The sequence below is a fragment of the Triturus cristatus genome, chromosome 8 (genome assembly GCF_964204655.1).
Source record: "Triturus cristatus chromosome 8, aTriCri1.1, whole genome shotgun sequence".
NCBI lineage: Eukaryota > Metazoa > Chordata > Amphibia > Caudata > Salamandridae > Triturus > Triturus cristatus.
The window spans coordinates 718,864,514-718,887,919 of record NC_140591.1 but is presented as its reverse complement, the minus strand read 5'-3'; positions in this window follow the sequence as shown (position 1 = coordinate 718,887,919).

The window sequence follows — 23,406 nt, the reverse complement described above, 5'->3', positions numbered from 1 at the left end:
TGACTATGGCTCTATATATAGCTAAGTGGTGAATGATGTCATAATATCTGCCAGGGGTGTGATGAGGTACATGATGGCACAAGCTTGCCAGGACCAGGGATGTGATGTAGTACCTGATGTCACAAGGGATTGATGGAAAAGCTGATAACACTCAAGGTTGCATGGAGAGACCAGTGTTACATTATGTTGAAAGGTGTAAGCCCGTCTGTAACATAACATCATAGAACCAAAAGATTGAGGGAAGGAAGTCAGTTACAATGAACTAATTATTAAGGTTTCCTGTGTTCTCCTTATTGTGTACAGACTTTTATTTTGAACCTGCCTAGACAGACAGAAGCTGTCAGAGTATTTGTTTCAGAATTTCTCATTGTTTTGATTATTCTACAGATATTGTAGCCACAGTGGTCAATAATTAAGAATAGTCATCTTTCAATGTCGCTGCCAAAAAGAATGTCCTTCAAACCCATCTTAACAGAATCTGTAAAGGCGCTGGTGAGACGGGCCTAGTGCACTGCACAGGAATGCACAGCTTTTCATTCTGTTTCCTCCTATCTGCTCTGCCCATTTCACAGGTGTGATTCAGGTATTCAAATGGCAGGGTGTGATCTAAGAATTAGAAGACACCCTGCATCTTTCTTCTGCACTGACTAGCAGAGCCTGACAGTGGCCTTATGGCTGGGCTCTGAGTCTTCATCTGTGTGAATGCCTGTCTGCTGGCCTGGCTTGCCATAGACTCCTTGTGTGACTCTACACAGCTTCAAGAGCATTGCACCCTTTCAGTCAATAGAAGGTAGTTCTGGGTACTCAGGGGAGACAAGGTGCACAACAAAACTGTAGCCTTAGAATCTGCTCATTACTACTCACAAAATGAACCTTAGACATCATACACAGCTGCTGCTTGAACCTGAAAAAACATTTTATGTTTTGCGCAAGAGGCATTCCAAGGGTAGAATTTGCATTCCAAACATAGTTCTGACTATCCAAATTAGAAGTGTGGTTCCAATCTGCATTCTAATGGAATTCTTTTATTTCCTAATTAGAACTCTCATTCCAAGCATAGAATGTCATTTACAAAGTAGAACTCATTCTAAATTAGAGCTCAAATTTCATATTAGCAAGGCCTGAACATCACATAGTGGCTTCATTGTGACACCACACACACCTTCATTGCAAGCCTTGTTGTACATTTGATTTTGCACAAAAACAATTTCTGCTCTAACGGGTATTGCAAACAAAGTAACACTACTGCACTCTCAGGGTTTTTCATGGATACATTTGGTCAAGTTAAAGCTTGTGGAACGTGTCCATGGAAAACAGCAGGGAACTTGGGATAAGTCTGTCAAAATCAGGGCAGAAAGGTGGACGACAGCTATAATTCTCCAGTGCAAGAGCACGGCTGTCACATGACTGTCCATGCACAGTACAGCATTTGCCAGTCAAGGAGCCGTCACACATTCACAATGTTCTCTCAGTCAACTTCTCCACCAAAGAATAAGATGGACAGGTACAGGACCATTCAACTGATCACAAGGAAGGGAAAGGAGAATGGGATGGTAAATGGGGGATGGAATGATATAGGGACTTTGTGTTACCTCTACATGGAAAGCACAAAACCACCTCATTCATATTAATTAGCTCGCTTCAGCTCCAGTAAGAACAGGTGTTATATTTCATATCGGTACCCTAATATAGGTCCAGAGAACATCGTATACTTTCCCTACATCAGCTCAACGTTATTTCATATGAAAAAGCCTTATAAGGACATAACTCCAAAAAAGGAAATAATGCCTTATAAGGACATCACGCCTTATAAGGACTGCAGCCTTTAATGGACTAAACCTTTCACCTATAGGCTCACATATGCAGTGGGGGTGTACAGAGTCAGTCTGCCACCAGACCCACAGTATATGTTATCCGTAAACAGCGTAGGTCCTGCATGACAGGGTACTACTGGAACTACACTACACATGGTAGGTAATTCATATTTAATTTTATATATATATATAGTGCAGAAAGCAGGAACAAAGCAGGAAATCCCACCAAGAACTCCAGCGGCACACCAGAGGACAGTACACAGATTTTATTTGTGCACACAAACAACAGGTTTCGGCGATGCCTTTCTCAAGTTCAGGAATTGCGCTCTATCTCCTATAAAAATAGACCTCTTGATTCATGAACATGAACAAGATACTAACATTTTGGAACAAATACCAAAACAATAGACTGCAATTGCCAAACGATTGTCTAATGTCCTCAATGCTTGTAAATAAAGCAATTAAAAATTTCTGAAGATGCAGAAAAATAGTGCAATAAAATCACATTTGAATCGCCAATGCAATCGTTCTGTAAGCTTGTAATTAACATGGAAGAAATACTAAAAAGCCAATTGACACGCTGGATCCATTCCAAATTTAGAGCTCAATCGTGAATGCGAATTAATAAAAAATAATAAAATATAATTAAAGCAATCATAATTGGAACAGAAATCCAAAAGCGAGTCATGCTGTGTAAAATGGAACAGCTTTGGCAACATTAATGTACGGAAACAGATTTCTGCATATAACAGCTGGAAGGAAATATTATTGCACAATAAGAGCATGGAATGAATTCTAATACATGGATAGTTTTATGAGGCTAATCAATTGTATATCATAGACGCAATCAACACATGTCACGTTCTACACAGAACAATTCCAGTGCCATGACGGGGTAATGTACCCCATTGCAATTCTGCATCTAAATTAAGAGTTATAAAAGGTAATGTACCTTACTGTAAGGGCAACAATCTCAAATGTTATAACTGTGAATATGTCGGTGTTATGACATACAACGGAGTAGGCAATTCCTATGTATGTGTGCCCCCCATTCCAAACAAGTGATAAAAATATATATACAAAGTGTTTTTCACGGGGTTAGAGTAGACAGTTGGAAGATTAATAACCACCGTAGGTTCAAAAGGGAAATTTCGATTATATCGACAACCCAGGATCAATATCGGAATACGATAAGCACCTTACTCTGGAAGACAATTCAACAAGCCAATTATATTTCAATTGTGGCCATAACTATACGTATATGCAGTTGCGATCCCTATTATGGGCCAACTACATGTCCCCAATATATATATATATATATATATATATATATATATATATATATATATATATATATATATATATATATATATATATATATATATATATATATATATATATATATATCCAACATCCAAAGTTTCCCACTTAGAAGAGCCAGCTTACAGGTAGGTAAATCTTCGTTTTAATGTGCAGGAAAACAGCGCAGGGCAATGAAAACAGAGTCCAAAAAGAATTTGTTGCCTGACGCGTTTCATGCTCCACGAGCATTTCTTCAGAGGCTTCTTTTAACATTGCAAAGAGCACCGGCATCTTATAATGATTATCACCTGCCCCAGTGGGCGTTGGCTCACCCAGAGCCTGCTGGTCTTTGAAGTGCCACAATAACGCTACAGTGAGCTGCTCAAATGCAATGTCAGTTTTGATTAAAATTAAACACCACAGTGGGTATGGAAAATGTCTCAAAGTCTCTGCGCTGCCCTCTGACCTGCATCACGACCTTCCTGCCCTCAGTGCTGCTTGCATAATACCTGCAGCTCGGTCCACACCTCTGTGGCAGGGCTCTTCCCCGACCGGGATCAGCCGTAATAAATCCAACATCCAAAGTTTCCCACTTAGAAGAGCCAGCTTACAGGTAGGTAAATCTTCGTTTTAATGTGCAGGAAAACAGCGCAGGGCAATGAAAACAGAGTCCAAAAAGAATTTGTTGCCTGACGCGTTTCATGCTCCACGAGCATTTCTTCAGAGGCTTCTTTTAACATTGCAAAGAGCACCGGCATCTTATAATGATTATCACCTGCCCCAGTGGGCGTTGGCTCACCCAGAGCCTGCTGGTCTTTGAAGTGCCACAATAACGCTACAGTGAGCTGCTCAAATGCAATGTCAGTTTTGATTAAAATTAAACACCACAGTGGGTATGGAAAATGTCTCAAAGTCTCTGCGCTGCCCTCTGACCTGCATCACGACCTTCCTGCCCTCAGTGCTGCTTGCATAATACCTGCAGCTCGGTCCACACCTCTGTGGCAGGGCTCTTCCCCGACCGGGATCAGCCGTAATAAATCCAACATCCAAAGTTTCCCACTTAGAAGAGCCAGCTTACAGGTAGGTAAATCTTCGTTTTAATGTGCAGGAAAACAGCGCAGGGCAATGAAAACAGAGTCCAAAAAGAATTTGTTGCCTGACGCGTTTCATGCTCCACGAGCATTTCTTCAGAGGCTTCTTTTAACATTGCAAAGAGCACCGGCATCTTATAATGATTATCACCTGCCCCAGTGGGCGTTGGCTCACCCAGAGCCTGCTGGTCTTTGAAGTGCCACAATAACGCTACAGTGAGCTGCTCAAATGCAATGTCAGTTTTGATTAAAATTAAACACCACAGTGGGTATGGAAAATGTCTCAAAGTCTCTGCGCTGCCCTCTGACCTGCATCACGACCTTCCTGCCCTCAGTGCTGCTTGCATAATACCTGCAGCTCGGTCCACACCTCTGTGGCAGGGCTCTTCCCCGACCGGGATCAGCCGTAATAAATCCAACATCCAAAGTTTCCCACTTAGAAGAGCCAGCTTACAGGTAGGTAAATCTTCGTTTTAATGTGCAGGAAAACAGCGCAGGGCAATGAAAACAGAGTCCAAAAAGAATTTGTTGCCTGACGCGTTTCATGCTCCACGAGCATTTCTTCAGAGGCTTCTTTTAACATTGCAAAGAGCACCGGCATCTTATAATGATTATCACCTGCCCCAGTGGGCGTTGGCTCACCCAGAGCCTGCTGGTCTTTGAAGTGCCACAATAACGCTACAGTGAGCTGCTCAAATGCAATGTCAGTTTTGATTAAAATTAAACACCACAGTGGGTATGGAAAATGTCTCAAAGTCTCTGCGCTGCCCTCTGACCTGCATCACGACCTTCCTGCCCTCAGTGCTGCTTGCATAATACCTGCAGCTCGGTCCACACCTCTGTGGCAGGGCTCTTCCCCGACCGGGATCAGCCGTAATAAATCCAACATCCAAAGTTTCCCACTTAGAAGAGCCAGCTTACAGGTAGGTAAATCTTCGTTTTAATGTGCAGGAAAACAGCGCAGGGCAATGAAAACAGAGTCCAAAAAGAATTTGTTGCCTGACGCGTTTCATGCTCCACGAGCATTTCTTCAGAGGCTTCTTTTAACATTGCAAAGAGCACCGGCATCTTATAATGATTATCACCTGCCCCAGTGGGCGTTGGCTCACCCAGAGCCTGCTGGTCTTTGAAGTGCCACAATAACGCTACAGTGAGCTGCTCAAATGCAATGTCAGTTTTGATTAAAATTAAACACCACAGTGGGTATGGAAAATGTCTCAAAGTCTCTGCGCTGCCCTCTGACCTGCATCACGACCTTCCTGCCCTCAGTGCTGCTTGCATAATACCTGCAGCTCGGTCCACACCTCTGTGGCAGGGCTCTTCCCCGACCGGGATCAGCCGTAATAAATCCAACATCCAAAGTTTCCCACTTAGAAGAGCCAGCTTACAGGTAGGTAAATCTTCGTTTTAATGTGCAGGAAAACAGCGCAGGGCAATGAAAACAGAGTCCAAAAAGAATTTGTTGCCTGACGCGTTTCATGCTCCACGAGCATTTCTTCAGAGGCTTCTTTTAACATTGCAAAGAGCACCGGCATCTTATAATGATTATCACCTGCCCCAGTGGGCGTTGGCTCACCCAGAGCCTGCTGGTCTTTGAAGTGCCACAATAACGCTACAGTGAGCTGCTCAAATGCAATGTCAGTTTTGATTAAAATTAAACACCACAGTGGGTATGGAAAATGTCTCAAAGTCTCTGCGCTGCCCTCTGACCTGCATCACGACCTTCCTGCCCTCAGTGCTGCTTGCATAATACCTGCAGCTCGGTCCACACCTCTGTGGCAGGGCTCTTCCCCGACCGGGATCAGCCGTAATAAATCCAACATCCAAAGTTTCCCACTTAGAAGAGCCAGCTTACAGGTAGGTAAATCTTCGTTTTAATGTGCAGGAAAACAGCGCAGGGCAATGAAAACAGAGTCCAAAAAGAATTTGTTGCCTGACGCGTTTCATGCTCCACGAGCATTTCTTCAGAGGCTTCTTTTAACATTGCAAAGAGCACCGGCATCTTATAATGATTATCATGAATTAAATTAAAATAAGATGATTTTAATCATGGGAATATATATATATATATTATATATATATATATATATATATATATATATATATATATATTCCCATGATTAAAATCATCTTATTTTAATTTAATTCATGATTTGCTTTTATAATACAGATGCTATGACTACGGCTCACAGGAAATAGACGATTATTCATTTATCTCATATTGGAGAACTTATGCAGCAGAGCAAAGAAGACAGGATGGAGTATAGAGGGTATTTGGTGAGACCATATGCTTAGGAGGATGGCTGTGGACACATTTGATAGTAACAACAAGAAATCTATTGCAGAAAGAGGAAAGCGAGCAACCCTGAAAGATTGGCAAGGAGAAATTTAGGGCGAAAAACAAATTATAAACAAACTAAAAGTATGGAAAAGAAATGGAGTGCAAGGATAAAAAGTACACTAATGAAGGAAAAGGAAAAATTGAGGATCAACCGTCAAGAACGGAAAGTAGGAAAAAGTAAACTTGAGTAATAGAAAATGTAGGTTCTCAGATGTTCCAATATTGTCGTAGGGCTTTATACTTCCTAGTAAAAACTGTGTGTATATTGGACAACATAAACGTCAGGATTGTGCCAGGTTGATTCTATGCACACCCCCAGGATATGCTGGCTATAATACTGCCAGCCCACAAAGCACTATTGTTACCTCAAACCTAACCAGGTAGCAGATAGATTGTGCGACCTCAGGTCATGACAAACCTGATTTCCCAAGGAATCGTGGAAACAAATCTAGAGCTATTTGTTTAGACTCTCATGCATACCCAAAGTAATATACAACCTGCAGTTTCACTATACATTACAGCATTGCAATTCTTGAGTATAATATGTGTGCTGTAATGATCAATAAAAGGAAACAGAATAATGTAATTACCATTACGAGAATAGCTAGAAAGATGAAAAAGTCCACCATTGCGCTAAAACAGTGCTCCTACATAGTGCTCTGTAACATAGTCTTGCCTAGGGTGGGTGATCTGCGAAATTCCTGCTGGGTGGTCTAACTTTCCCATTCCCCCCGGGTAAGATCCACCAGGCTGTCTATCATGTGGACGTGTCGAAAAACAGAAAACAGCTGAGCAGGAATTCTGGCATGCAGTGACCTAGCAGTGTCAGTGCTCCTCTGATCTAATCAAGGAAGTGGTTCTGCATATATAATAAACAGCACCCATATGACCATATCGAAACCACAGCCAGGTCGCAGCCGTTTTTTATAGTTTGATAGCTTTGTCGTTTACCGGACAATAACAATAATGAGATTTGTGCAGTGAAATTTATCCCTTGTTCAAGGTTTCATGATAGTGTGCCTACAAAGTTGAAATGTAATATACATATATCTTGGTGCATCTCAACATCATATTTATCAGTATTAAAATAGTGCCATGTGGTAGTGTTCTAAACGTAATTCCACCGCAAGTGATTGGTGTCCCATCGGATAACATGGGCTGGTATTGGGACATTACCTCTATGTCCAGCTCCATGATGGCCCAGCTGATTTCTTTCAAGTGTGTACTTTTTAGTCCTCGACACACTGGTGGTGTTGAGGTGTAACCAGCGTCTACTTAGGTGACAGTTCAGAAAATGCCCACCTAACTTAACCGGTGTTCCCATTCCTTGGCTGACTTTTTCGAAGCCTTGCTGCCGACACATAAGTCTGATCTCATGCTGGGAAGTTTTTGTTGCTCCCAGAGGTCAGAGACAAAGGACCTGTGTGAGCAGAAGGTGACACCTCCGCCCACACATGATGACTAGTGAATTGAACCGGCAATGCAGTGAACCTCATAGGCTTCATTCATGCCACTGGTCAATCTAACAGTCCCCAGCTCAAGGACAAACCCTTCCCCAGCCCCAGGCACTGTTTTTCATGGGCAGATGGGAAATTAGCTATGCAGGAGGCATCCACCTCCACAAGGCTGACCCCACCTACAGGGGCTGGCAGCTGAGGTGAACGGCTGAGGTTGGTTCTGGCAATCTTGAATTTAAGCTGAAACAGGTTCTGACTATTTTTAGTGACATACAACCATAGGATGTTGTCACTACTGAGGCGGATTAGCCACAGAACATGATTCTAATTGGCTATTAGGCCTCATACCCACTAACATTCCCTAAATCTAGGATTTAAGGGGCATCCCAGACTCCAGAACCTCAGATTTGACATGATACCAAGAGACCCGTTACACAACATAGCAGGACTCCACGAAGAGAGGTGCACCTGTGGCAGCCACCCTGTACCCACTGGATTTCAACTCGGTCAAGACAAGTCCAGTTAGCAAAGGAATGTGAACCCCTCTACAAACCCCAGACATCACAAGAACTCCCTTGGTTTAGAGGATCTAGTCCCCTGCAGTTGGCAGGCGCAAACTGCAAAGTCCACAACCTTAAAGTCTTGCACCCCAAGCCACCTGACATGGCTGCTCCAAGTACATATATAGGTGGCTTCTGGGAACTGTTGTCCCAACCCTCAGTGAGGCTCAGCTTTCAACACCATTCCCCTGGTGCTCTGGATAAATATTTCTCTAACCAGAGTGCTTGAAGATACCAAGGCTTGTTGGTTTTTAGTCCAATGACAACCTGCTTGATTGAATGCCTAGAGAACAGAGCTATATCCACTCGAAGAACCAACCAGTCATGTGGCTCCATCATAAACATCCTGCATTTGTTTTTACCCTTTCTTGGCACACCTGCCAGTTCTTCTGGCCACAGATCCTGTTCAGCACCACGGGTAGCCAAGAGCACCTCTACACCCGAGCCCCTGTGCGAGGTAGATTGGTCCAGGGCCAGCTCCTTGCTTCAATTCTAAAGGGTTTTGCTCAACTCACCCATGCAAGTACCATTTTTCTAAAGTAACTTTCAACACCGCAATTCTGATTTACAGCTCCGTTTGACAGCTGAAAGTGCACCTCTGCACCTCATTCACTTTAAAGAGGTAACATTGAGCTAGCTGTTATGAACTGATCTTAGACCTCCAGAGACCTTAACTCCGAGTGGGTTCCATTGAACTCACCCTTTAAAGTATCAACTGCATATATGTGTTTTTCCCACTGACCGTAACATTAATGTTTTTCACATTGCAATGTATTGATTTACTTATTGCTTGAAAACTGATTGCTCCGGTCATTCTGTATGTATTGATTTCGTTTTTGTATCTAAAAATATATAAAATCAGAGCTATTTTTCTAAAATGGTGTTGGAATCCTCTCAATGCGTGTCAATTACTTATTGTCCATGTTGCTGATTTGAAAAGCTTCACAATGGTTCCTCTAAGTAGTCTGTAGGCTACTTGTCACTCCACCAGGACTGATAGATGGCATACTTAGAGTATACTGAGAGGAGGTCTACTGAGAGAGTACCCGGGTTCCATCTTTGCATATTTTATCAGTATTGCACAGTAAGGCACCCCTGCAAGACCACATAATACTTCTACCATACAAAAACCATACTTTATCACACAGTAATCTCAAACCAAGACATCACTCATGATTAATCACATCCACCAAACCAGAGAAGCAGAACAAGGACAAGCTATCTCTCACCGCCCTAGAATGAAAGCTACCATATTGCGATTGAGTTTTGCTTAGCAGGTTTGCATAAGACAGTTTTGAAACTCCTTGTTTTTGGTCCTGATCAGAAGATGCTTTCTCTCATACAATTGTCTTTTTTTCTGCATTCAAATGCGATCTGTAAGTCAGGATTGCAGTTGTTGAACGATAAAACTAATGCCAAAAGGATTTCCTCAGTTCCCCTCCAAATATCAAAATCATTGTGAATATACTGAAGCAACATTTCCAACTTATGGCTATGTGGGTTTCTACGATTGAAAATATAGGCTTCTTACAATAGGTTCATGTAAAGTTCTCTCAAAAGGTGATGGGAGGAATGCTTGCAAGTAATCTAACCACTGGCACTCACGCGGGTAGCATCCCCACCAATGGTTCTTTTGCTCACCGTGCCACCTCGGTTTAGACCTTGCCTTTGCCAAAGCAGTCTTGACCCTGCTCCACATGGGAACCGTCAAGTCTGAACTGCCAGACCATGTCCTCTCTGAAGGGGAACACAAACAAACCAGGTTTAAACCGAGGTGCAACAAAAGAAAACAGAAGAAAGTAAGAAAGGTATTGAGAGTAAGAAAAACACTCCCTACTTTAAAACAAAAATAAGAAAACAAAATAAGAATTGGTAAAATCAAAAGACTGCCAGCCAGTGTCAGACCGATTGGCTTTACCAGTGCTTTTTTCCTTGTTACTGTATCAGGGCCTAATCCCGAGTTGCTTTACAGAGGTTGCAACACCTTATTTTGTACACATTTCTCCTTACATCAATAAGACTCGACACAATGTCTAAAAATCAAAGCAGGCTATACAATAAAAACGTGTAAGTGGCCACCTTCACTGCAGACTCAGAATAGCTCAAAGGTTTACTGCCCAGTCCTCTATATACCTTACAGTTCTTGCAGTGCTAAGAAGCTCCTCTCAGATATTATCCCCTCTAAGGACAGGTGCAGGGCTTTCAACAATTTATTTTTGGTCTTAGCATCTTTCTGTGTCTTTCTACTTATCTGTTGAACAAAAGGTCTTAAGTAGATCCTTTTGCCCAGTTTCATCTTCGTTACTCAAACAGTTACTCTGGTAAGATGCAGAACAGATATAATATACAGCTCAATGGTGCCAGGACAGGGTTCACTGCTTACAAGGTAATGGCAACATCTAAAATTGCTATCACATATTCTAGGTGCCCAATTCTATTGGTGACACAAAAGTCATCCCCTAACAAATTAAGATATCTTTGTCCCATTTGTAAAAAGAAACACCTATAATAAATAAAACAAATTGGGAACTGCACTGAAAATAATCAACTAAGAAATAAAAAGAATGTCAAAGTGAGAAGATGAGAAACAAAACAGCAGGGAATAAAGTGAGAACATTGAGAAAAAACAAAGACATGAAGCATTGATGCCAGAAAGTAATGAAGTAAAGAGTGGTGTAAGGAACAATATGAAAACAAGTAAAATGTTAGAAAGGATAAAATAAAGACAACATAAAAGAAGAACAAAGAAATAAAGAGAAAGTATGAAAGATGGAATAAGAGAAAGGATACAGTAAGAATGAGAAAAGAAAATGTTCTGGACAAGAGAAAGTCCAAGATACAAAATAGAAAAAAAGCAATGAGGAATGTTGGAAGCCTATACAGGATGAAAGAATAAAATATAAGACTAAACAAATGAGAAGACAAAACCCATAGATGAATTGAACAATGAAGGAATAAATATTATATGAAGAGAATTAAGTGAGATTTAGAAGGCAAAAGTGAGAAAGACAACATGAGAGCAAGGACAAGAAAGCAGGTAGGAGAAAGGCACAGAACAGAAAGACAAAGAAATCAAAGCCAATGCACACTCCTCTTTCATACAAAATAGGTCAAATTAGCACAAGTTCATGGGTAAACTTGTGAGCAGTAGCACCACGCCAAGGTTTTGACCTTTGCTACTGAACATTCACACCATTCACACCTTCATTCAGGGCGCTACCTTTCTTCCCATCAGATCTGTATACATCCGGTGTCCAGCTCCAGATAGGGGCGGTGCTAGGGTTCGTCAAGCTCAGGGCAAAATTCAATTTGCCTACTGGAGAACCCCAGAAAACAGCTTCTTATTTGGCCATACCACACCGAATGGTCCTTGCACCCCCACGTCACAGTGCATTTAAACTGCCATCTCATTGGCTGTCTGCAGTCTGCAAGGTGTTTCTTGGTTTCTCCTCTCTGAAGGAACCAAGCAAGCACATGTCAGGCACAAGGTGTTTCCTGGTTTCTCCCCCCTGAAGGAACCAGGCAAGCACCTGTCAGAGGCCTCGGAGATGTATAGCTGTTGTGGCCATCCTGTAAGTCTGATGTCAGTCTAGGTGCCCCAAAGTTCCTCATTCATACCGCTTTCACACGATTCATACGCTTGCCCACACACTGCACTCACACTGCAGGCCTCCCTGACTATGGCTCTATATATAGCTAAGTGGTGAATGATGTCATAATATCTGCCAGGGGTGTGATGAGGTACATGATGGCACAAGCTTGCCAGGACCAGGGATGTGATGTAGTACCTGATGTCACAAGGGATGATGGAAAAGCTGATAACACTCAAGGTTGCATGGAGAGACCAGTGTTACATTATGTTGAAAGGTGTAAGCCCGTCCGTAACATAACATCATAGAACCAAAAGATTGAGGGAAGGAAGTCAGTTACAATGAACTAATTATTAAGGTTTCCTGTGTTCTCCTTATTGTGTACAGACTTTTATTTTGAACCTGCCTAGACAGACAGAAGCTGTCAGAGGATTTGTTTCAGAATTTCTCATTGTTTTGATTATTCTACAGATATTGTAGCCACAGTGGTCAATAATTAAGAATAGTCATCTTTCAATGTCGCTGCCAAAAAGAATGTCCTTCAAACCCATTTTAACAGAATCTGTAAAGGCGCTGGTGAGACGGGCCTAGTGCACTGCACAGGAATGCACAGCTTTTCATTCTGTTTCCTCCTATCTGCTCTGCCCATTTCACAGGTGTGATTCAGGTATTCAAATGGCAGGGTGTGATCTAAGAATTAGAAGACACCCTGCATCTTTCTTCTGCACTGACTAGCAGAGCCTGACAGTGGCCTTATGGCTGGGCTCTGAGTCTTCATCAATGTGAATGCCTGTCTGCTGGCCTGGCTTGCCATAGACTCCTTGTGTGACTCTACACAGCTTCAAGAGCATTGCACCCTTTCAGTCAATAGAAGGTAGTTCTGGGTACCCAGGGGAGACAAGGTGCACAACAAAACTGTAGCCTTAGAATCTGCTCATTACTACTCACAAAATGAACCTTAGACATCATACACAGCTGCTGCTTGAACCTGAAAAAACATTTTATGTTTTGCGCAAGAGGCATTCCAAGGGTAGAATTTGCATTCCAAACATAGTTCTGACTATCCAAATTAGAAGTGTGGTTCCAATCTGCATTCTAATGGAATTCTTTTATTTCCTATTTAGAACTCTCATTCCAAGCATAGAATGTCATTTACAAAGTAGAACTCATTCTAAATTAGAGCTCAAATTTCATATTAGCAAGGCCTGAACATCACATAGTGGCTTCATTGTGACACCACACACACCTTCATTGCAAGCCTTGTTGTACATTTGATTTTGCACAAAAACAATTTCTGCTCTAACGGGTATTGCAAACAAAGTAACACTACTGCACTCTCAGGGTTTTTCATGGATACATTTGGTCAAGTTAAAGCTTGTGGAATGTGTCCATGGAAAACAGCAGGGAACTTGGGATAAGTCTGTCAAAATCTGGGCAGAAAGGTGGACGACAGCTATAATTCTCCAGTGCAAGAGCACGGCTGTCACATGACTGTCCATGCACAGTATAGCATTTGCCAGTCAAGGAGCCGTCACACATTCACAATGTTCTCTCAGTCAACTTCTCCACCAAAGAATAAGATGGACAGGTACAGGACCATTCAACTGATCACAAGGAAGGGAAAGGAGAATGGGATGGTAAATGGGGGATGGAATGATATAGGGACTTTGTGTTACCTCTACATGGAAAGCACAAAACCACCTCATTCATATTAATTAGCTCGCTTCAGCTCCAGTAAGAAGAGGTGTTATATTTCATATCGGTACCCTAATATAGGTCCAGAGAACGTCGTATACTTTCCCTACATCAGCTCAACGTTATTTCATATGAAAAAGCCTTATAAGGACATAACTCCAAATAAGGAAAGAATGCCTTATAAGGACATCACGCCTTATAAGGACTGCAGCCTTTAATGGACTAAACCTTTCACCTATAGGCTCACATATGCAGCGGGGGTGTACGGAGTCAGTCTGCCACCAGACCCACAGTATATGTTATCCGTAAACAGCGTAGGTCCTGCATGACAGGGTACTACTGGAACTACACTACACATGGTAGGTAATTCATATTTAATTTTATATATCTATATATATAGTGCAGAAAGCAGGAACAAAGCAGGAAATCCCACCAAGAACTCCAGCGGCACACCAGAGGACAGTACACAGATTTTATTTGTGCACACAAACAACAACGTGTTTCGGCGATGCCTTTCTTAAGTTCAGGAGTTGCGCTCTATCTCCTATAAAAATAGACCTCTTGATTCATGAACATGAACAAGATACTAACATTTTGGAACAAATACCAAAACAATAGACTGCAATTGCCAAACGATTGTCTAATGTCCTCAATGCTTGTAAATAAAGCAATTTAAAATTTCTGAAGATGCAGAAAAATAGTGCGATAAAATCACATTTGAATCGCCAATGCAATCGTTCTGTAAGCTTGTAATTAACATGGAAGAAATACTACAAAGCCAATTGACACGCTGGATCCATTCCAAATTTAGAGCTCAATCGTGAATGCGAATTAATCAAAATTAATAAAATATAATTAAAGCAATCATAATTGGAACAGAAATCCAAAAGCGAGTCATGCTGTGTAAAATGGAACAGCTTTGGCAACATTAATGTACGGAAACAGATTTCTGCATATAACAGCTGGAAGGAAATATTATTGCACAATAAGAGCATGGAATGAATTCTAATACATGTATAGTTTTATGAGGCTAATCAATTGTATATCATAGACGTAATCAACACATGTCACGTTCTACACAGAACAATTCCAGTGCCATGACGGGGTAATGTACCCCATTGCAATTCTGCATCTAAACTAAGAGTTATAAAAGGTAATGTACCTTACTGTAAGGGCAACAATCTCAAATGTTATAACTGTGAATATGTCGGTGGTATGACATACAACGGAGTAGGCAATTCCTATGTATGTGTGCCCCCCATTCAAACAAGTGATAAAAATATATATACAAAGTGTTTTTCACGGGGTTAGAGTAGACAGTTGGAAGATTAATAACCACCGTAGGTTCAAAAGGGAAATTTCGATTATATCGACAACCCAGGATCGATATCGGAATACGATAAGCACCTTACTCTGGAAGACAATTCAACAAGCCAATTATATTTCAATTGTGGCCATAACTATACGTATATGCAGTTGCGATCCCTATTATGGGCCAACTACATGTCCCCAATATATATATATATAGAGAGAGAGAGAGAGAGAGAGATATAGATATATAGATATATATATTTATATATTCCCATGATTAAAATCATCTTATTTTAATTTAATTCATGATTTGCTTTTATAATACTGATGCTATGAATACGGCTCACAGGAAATAGACGATTATTCATTTATCTCATATTGGAGAACTTATGCAGCAGAGCAAAGAAGACAGGATGGAGTATAGAGGGTATTTGGAGAGACCATATGCTTAGGAGGATGGCTGTGGACACATTTGATAGTAACAACAAGAAATCTATTGCAGAAAGAGGAAAGCGAGCAACCCTGAAAGATTGGCAAGGAGAAATTTAGGGCGAAAAACAAATTATAAACAAACTAAAAGTATGGAAAAGAAATGGAGTGCAAGGATAAAAAGTACACTAATGAAGGAAAATGAAAAATTGAGGATCAACCGTCAAGAACGGAAAGTAGGAAAAAGTAAACTTGAGTAATAGAAAATGTAGGTTCTCAGATGTTCCAATATTGTCGTACGGCTTTATACTTCCTAGTAAAAACTGTGTGTATATTGGACAACATAAACGTCAGGATTGTGCCAGGTTGATTCTATGCACACCCCCAGGATATGCTGGCTATAATCCTGCCAGCCCACAAAGCACTATTGTTACCTCAAACCTAACCAGGTAGCAGATAGATTGTGCGACCTCAGGTCATGACAAACCTGATTTCCCAAGGAATCGTGGAAACAAATCTAGAGCTATTTGTTTAGACTCTCATGCATACCCAAAGTAATATACAACCTGCAGTTTCACTATACATTACAGCATTGCAATTCTTGAGTATAATATGTGTGCTGTAATGATCAATAAAAGGAAACAGAATGATGTAATTACCATTACGAGAATAGCTAGAAAGATGAAAAAGTCCACCATTGCGCTAAAACAGTGCTCCTACACAGTGCTCTGTAACATAGTCTTGCCTAGGGTGGGTGATCTGCGAAATTCCTGCTGGGTGGTCTAACTTTCCCATTCCCCCCGGGTAAGATCCACCAGGCTGTCTATCTTGTGGACGTGTCGAAAAACAGAAAACAGCTGAGCAGGAATTCTGGCATGCAATGACCTAGCAGTGTCAGTGCTCCTCTGATCTAATCAAGGAAGTGGTTCTGCATATATAATAAACAGCACCCATATGACTATGTCGAAACCGCAGCCAGGTCGCAGCCGTTTTTTTTATAGTTTGATAGCTTTGTCGTTTACCGGACAATAACAATAATGAGATTTGTGCAGTGAAATTTATCCCTTGTTCAAGGTTTCATGATAGTGTGCCTACAAAGTTGAAATGTAATATACATATATCTTGGTGCATCTCAACATCATATTTATCAGTATTAAAATAGTGCCATGTGGTAGTGTTCTAAACGTAATTCCACCGCAAGTGATTGGTGTCCCATCGGATAACATGGGCTGGTATTGGGACATTACCTCTATGTCCAGCTCCATGATGGCCCAGCTGATTTCTTTCAAGTGTGTACTTTTTAGTCCTCGACACACTGGTGGTGTTGAGGTGTAACCAGCGTCTACTTAGGTGACAGTTCAGAAAATGCCCACCTAACTTAACCGGTGTTCCCATTCCTTGGCTTTTTCGAAGCCTTGCTGCCGACACATAAGTCTGATCTTATGCTGGGAAGTTTTTGTTGCTCCCAGAGGTCAGAGACAAAGGACCTGTGTGAGCAGAAGGTGACACCTCCGCCCACACATGATGACTAGTGAATTGAACCGGCAATGCAGTGAGCCTCATAGGCTTCATTCATGCCACTGGTCAATCTAACAGTCCCCAGCTCAAGGACAAACCCTTCCCCAGCCCCAGGCACTGTTTTTCATGGGCAGATGGGAAATTAGCTATGCAGGAGGCATCCACCTCCACAAGGCTGACCCCACCTACAGGGGCTGGCAGCTGAGGTGAACGGCTGAGGTTGGTTCTGGCAATCTTGAATTTAAGCTGAAACAGGTTCTGACTATTTTTAGTGACATACAACCATAGGATGTTGTCACTACTGAGGCGGATTAGCCACAGAACATGATTCTAATTGGCTATTAGGCCTCATACCCACTAACATTCCCTAAATCTAGGATTTAAGGGGCATCCCAGACTCCAGAACCTCAGATTTGACATGATACCAAGAGACCCGTTACACAACATAGCAGGACTCCACGAAGAGAGGTGCACCTGTGGCAGCCACCCTGTACCCACTGGATTTCAACTCGGTCAAGACAAGTCCAGTTAGCAAAGGAATGTGAACCCCTCTACAAACCCCAGACATCACAAGAACTCCCTTGGTTTAGAGGATCTAGTCCCCTGCAGTTGGCAGGCGCAAACTGCAAAGTCCACAACCTTAAAGTCTTGCACCCCAAGCCACCTGACATGGCTGCTCCAAGTACATATATAGGTGGCTTCTGGGAACTGTTGTCCCAACCCTCAGTGAGGCTCAGCTTTCAACACCATTCCCCTGGTGCTCTGGATAAATATTTCTCTAACCAGAGTGCTTGAAGATACCAAGGCTTGTTGGTTTTTAGTCCAATGACAACCTGCTTGATTGAATGCCTAGAGAACAGAGCTATATCCACTCGAAGAACCAACCACTCATGTGGCTCCATCATAAACATCCTGCATTTGTTTTTACCCTTTCTTGGCACACCTGCCAGTTCTTCTGGCCACAGATCCTGTTCAGCACCACGGGTAGCCAAGTGCACCTCTACACCCGAGCCCCTGAGCGAGGTAGATTGGTCCAGGGCCAGCTCCTTGCTTCAATTCCAAAGGGTTTTGCTCAACTCACCCATGCAAGTACCATTTTTCTAAAGTAACTTTCAACACCGCAATTCTCTGTCAGCTCCGTTTGACAGCTGAAAGTGCACCTCTGCACCTCATTCACTTTAAAGAGGTAACATTGAGCTAGCTGTTATGAACTGATCTTAGACCTCCAGAGACCTTAACTCCGAGTGGGTTCCATTGAACTCACCCTTTAAAGTATCAACTGCATATATGTGTTTTTCCCACTGACCGTAACATTAATGTTTTTCACATTGCAATGTATTGATTTACTTATTGCTTGAAAACTGATTGCTCCGGTCATTCTGTATGTATTGATTTCGTTTTTGTATCTAAAAATATATAAAATCAGAGCTATTTTTCTAAAATGGTGTTGGAATCCTCTCAATGCGTGTCAATTACTTATTGCCCATGTTGCTGATTTGAAAAGCTTCACAATGGTTCCTCTAAGTAGTCTGTAGGCTACTTGTCACTCCACCAGGACTGATAGATGGCATACTTAGAGTATACTGAGAGAAGGTCTACTGAGAGAGTACCCGGGTTCCATCTTTGCATATTTTATCAGTATTGCACAGTAAGGCGCCCCTGCAAGACCACATAATACTTCTACCATACAAAAACCATACTTTATCACACAGTAATCTCAAACCAAGACATCACTCATGATTAATCACATCCACCAAACCAAAGAAGCAGAACAAGGACAAGCTATCTCTCACCGCCCTAAAATGAAAGCTACCATATTGCGATTGAGTGTTGCTTAGCAGGTTTGCATAAGACAGTATTGAAACTCTTTGTTTTTGGTCCTGATCAGAAGATGCTTTCTCTCATACAATTGTCTTTTTTTCTGCATTCAAATGCGATCTGTAAGTCAGGATTGCAGTTGTTGAACGATAAAACTAATGCCAAAAGGATTTCCTCAGTTCCCCTCCAAATATCAAAATCATTGTGAATATACTGAAGCAACATTTCCAACTTATGGCTATGTGGGTTTCTACGATTGAAAATATAGGCTTCTTACAATAGGTTCATGTAAAGTTCTCTCAAAAGGTGATGGGAGGAATGCTTGCAAGTAATCTAACCACTGGCACTCACGCGGGTAGCATCCCCACCAATGGTTCTTTTGCTCACCGTGCCACCTCGGTTTAGACCTTGCCTTTGCCAAAGCAGTCTTGACCCTGCTCCTCATGGGAACCGTCAAGTCTGAACTGCCAGACCATGTCCTCTCTGAAGGGGAACACAAACAAACCAGGTTTAAACCGAGGTGCAACAAAAGAAAACAGAAGAAAGTAAGAAAGGTATTGAGAGTAAGAAAAACACTCCCTACTTTAAAACAAAAATAAGAAAACAAAATAAGAATTGGTAAAATCAAAAGACTGCCAGCCAGTGTCAGACCGATTGGCTTTACCAGTGCTTTTTTCCTTGTTACTGTATCAGGGCCTAATCCCGAGTTGCTTTACAGAGGTTGCAACACCTTATTTTGTACACATTTCTCCTTACATCAATAAGACTCGACACAATGTCTAAAAATCAAAGCAGGCTATACAATAAAAACGTGTAAGTGGCCACCTTCACTGCAGACTCAGAATAGCTCAAAGGTTTACTGCCCAGTCCTCTATATACCTTACAGTTCTTGCAGTGCTAAGAAGCTCCTCTCAGATATTATCCCCTCTAAGGACAGGTGCAGGGCTTTCAACAATTTATTTTTGGTCTTAGCATCTTTCTGTGTCTTTCTACTTATCTGTTGAACACAAGGTCTTAAGTAGATCCTTTTGCCCAGTTTCATCTTCGTTACTCAAACAGTTACTCTGGTAAGATGCAGAACAGATATAATATACAGCTCAATGGTGCCAGGACAGGGTTCACTGCTTACAAGGTAATGGCAACATCTAAAATTGCTATCACATATTCTAGGTGCCCAATTCTATTGGTGACACAAACGTCATCCCCTAACAAATTAAGATATCTTTGTCCCATTTGTAAAAAGAAACACCTATAATAAATAAAACAAATTGGGAACTGCACTGAAAATAATCAACTAAGAAATAAAAAGAATGTCAAAGTGAGAAGATGAGAAACAAAACAGCAGGGAATAAAGTGAGAACATTGAGAAAAAACAAAGACATGAAGCATTGATGCCAGAAAGTAATGAAGTAAAGAGTGGTGGAAGGAACAATATGAAAACAAGTAAAATGTTAGAAAGGATAAAATAAAGACAACATAAAGAAGAACAAAGAAATAAAGAGAAAGTATGAAAGTTGGAATAAGAGAAAGGATACAGTAAGAATGAGAAAAGAAAATGTTCTGGACAAGAGAAAGTCCAAGATACAAAATAGAAAAAAAGCAATGAGGAATGTTGGAAGCCTATACAGGATGAAAGAATAAAATATAAGACTAAACAAATGAGAAGACAAAACCCATAGATGAATTGAACAATGAAGGAATAAAGAATATATGAAGAGAATTAAGTGAGATTTAGAAGGCAAAAGTGAGAAAGACAACATGAGAGCAAGGACAAGAAAGCAGGTAGGAGAAAGGCACAGAACAGAAAGACAAAGAAATCAAAGCCAATGCACACTCCTCTTTCATACAAAATAGGTCAAATTAGCACAAGTTCATGGGTAAACTTGTGAGCAGTAGCACCACGTCAAGGTTTTGACCTTTGCTACTGAACATTCACACCATTCACACCTTCATTCAGGGCGCTACCTTTCTTCCCATCAGATCTGTATACATCCGGTGTCCAGATCCAGATAGGGGCGGTGCTAGGGTTCGTCAAGCTGAGGGCAAAATTCAATTTGCCTACTGGAGAACCCCAGAAAACAGCTTCTTATTTGGCCATACCACACCGAATGGTCCTTGCACTGCCATCTCATTGGCTGTCTGCAGTCTGCAAGGTGTTTCTTGGTTTCTCCTCTCTGAAGGAACCAAGCAAGCACATGTCAGGCACAAGGTGTTTCCTGGTTTCTCCCCCCTGAAGGAACCAGGCAAGCACCTGTCAGAGGCCTCGGAGATGTAGAGCTGTTGTAGCCATCCTGTAAGTCTGATGTCAGTCTAGGTGCCCCAAAGTTCCTCATTCATACCGCTTTCACACCATTCATACGCTAACCCACACACTGCACTCACACTGCAGGCCTCCCTGACTATGGCTCTATATATAGCTAAGTGGTGAATGATGTCATAATATCTGCCAGGGGTGTGATGAGGTACATGATGGCACAAGCTTGCCAGGACCAGGGATGTGATGTAGTACCTGATGTCACAAGGGATTGATGGAAAAGCTGATAACACTCAAGGTTGCATGGAGAGACCAGTGTTACATTATGTTGAAAGGTGTAAGCCCGTCCGTAACATAACATCATAGAACCAAAAGATTGAGGGAAGGAAGTCAGTTACAATGAACTAATTATTAAGGTTTCCTGTGTTCTCCTTATTGTGGACAGACTTTTATTTTGAACCTGCCTAGACAGACAGAAGCTGTCAGAGGATTTGTTTCAGAATTTCTCATTGTTTTGATTATTCTACAGATATTGTAGCCACAGTGGTCAATAATTAAGAATAGTCATCTTTCAATGTCGCTGCCAAAAAGAATGTCCTTCAAACCCATCTTAACAGAATCTGTAAAGGCGCTGGTGAGACGGGCCTAGTGCACTGCACAGGAATGCACAGCTTTTCATTCTGTTTCTTCCTATCTGCTCTGCCCATTTCACAGGTGTGATTCAGGTATTCAAATGGCAGGGTGTGATCTAAGAATTAGAAGACACCCTGCATCTTTCTTCTGCACTGACTAGCAGAGCCTGACAGTGGCCTTATGGCTGGGCTCTGAGTCTTCATCTGTGTGAATGCCTGTCTGCTGGCCTGGCTTGCCATAGACTCCTTGTGTGACTCTACACAGCTTCAAGAGCATTGCACCCTTTCAGTCAATAGAAGGTAGTTCTGGGTACCCAGGGGAGACAAGGTGCACAACAAAACTGTAGCCTTAGAATCTGCTCATTACTACTCACAAAATGAACCTTAGACATCATACACAGCTGCTGCTTGAACCTGAAAAAACATTTTATGTTTTGCGCAAGAGGCATTCCAAGGGTAGAATTTGCATTCCAAACATAGTTCTGACTATCCAAATTAGAAGTGTGGTTCCAATCTACATTCTAATGGAATTCTTTTATTTCCTAATTAGAACTCTCATTCCAAGCATAGAATGTCATTTACAAAGTAGAACTCATTCTAAATTAGAGTTCAAATTTCATATTAGCAAGGCCTGAACATCACATAGTGGCTTCATTGTGACACCACACACACCTTCATTGCAAGCCTTGTTGTACATTTGATTTTGCACAAAAACAATTTCTGATCTAACGGGTATTGCAAACAAAGTAACACTACTGCACTCTCAGGGTTTTTCATGGATACATTTGGTCAGGTTAAAGCTTGTGGAACGTGTCCATGGAAAACAGCAGGGAACTTGGGATAAGTCTGTCAAAATCAGGGCAGAAAGGTGGACGTCAGCTATAATTCTCCAGTGCAAGAGCACGGCTGTCACATGACTGTCCATGCACAGTATAGCATTTGCCAGTCAAGGAGCCGTCACACATTCACAATGTTCTCTCAGTCAACTTCTCCACCAAAGAATAAGATGGACAGGTACAGGACCATTCAACTGATCACACGGAAGGGAAGGGAGAATGGGATGGTAAATGGGGGATGGAATGCTATAGGGACTTTGTGTTACCTCTACATGGAAAACACAAAACCACCTCATTCATATTAATTAGCTCGCTTCAGCTCCAGTAAGAACAGGTATATATTTCATATCGGTACCCTAATATAGGTCCAGAGAACATCGTATACTTTCCCTACATCAGCTCAACATTATTTCATATGAAAAAGCCTTATAAGGACATAACTCCAAATAAGGAAAGAATGCCTTATAAGGACATCACGCCTTATAAGGACTGCAGCCTTTAATGGACTAAACCTTTCACCTATAGGCTCACATATGCAGCGGGGGTGTACGGAGTCAGTCTGCCACCAGACCCACAGTATATGTTATCCGTAAACAGCGTAGGTCCTGCATGACAGGGTACTACTGGAACTACACTACACACGGTAGGTGATTCATATTTAATTTTATATATATATATATATATATATATATATATATATATATTGCAGAAAGCAGGAACAAAGCAGGAAATCCCACCAAGAACTCCAGCGGCACACC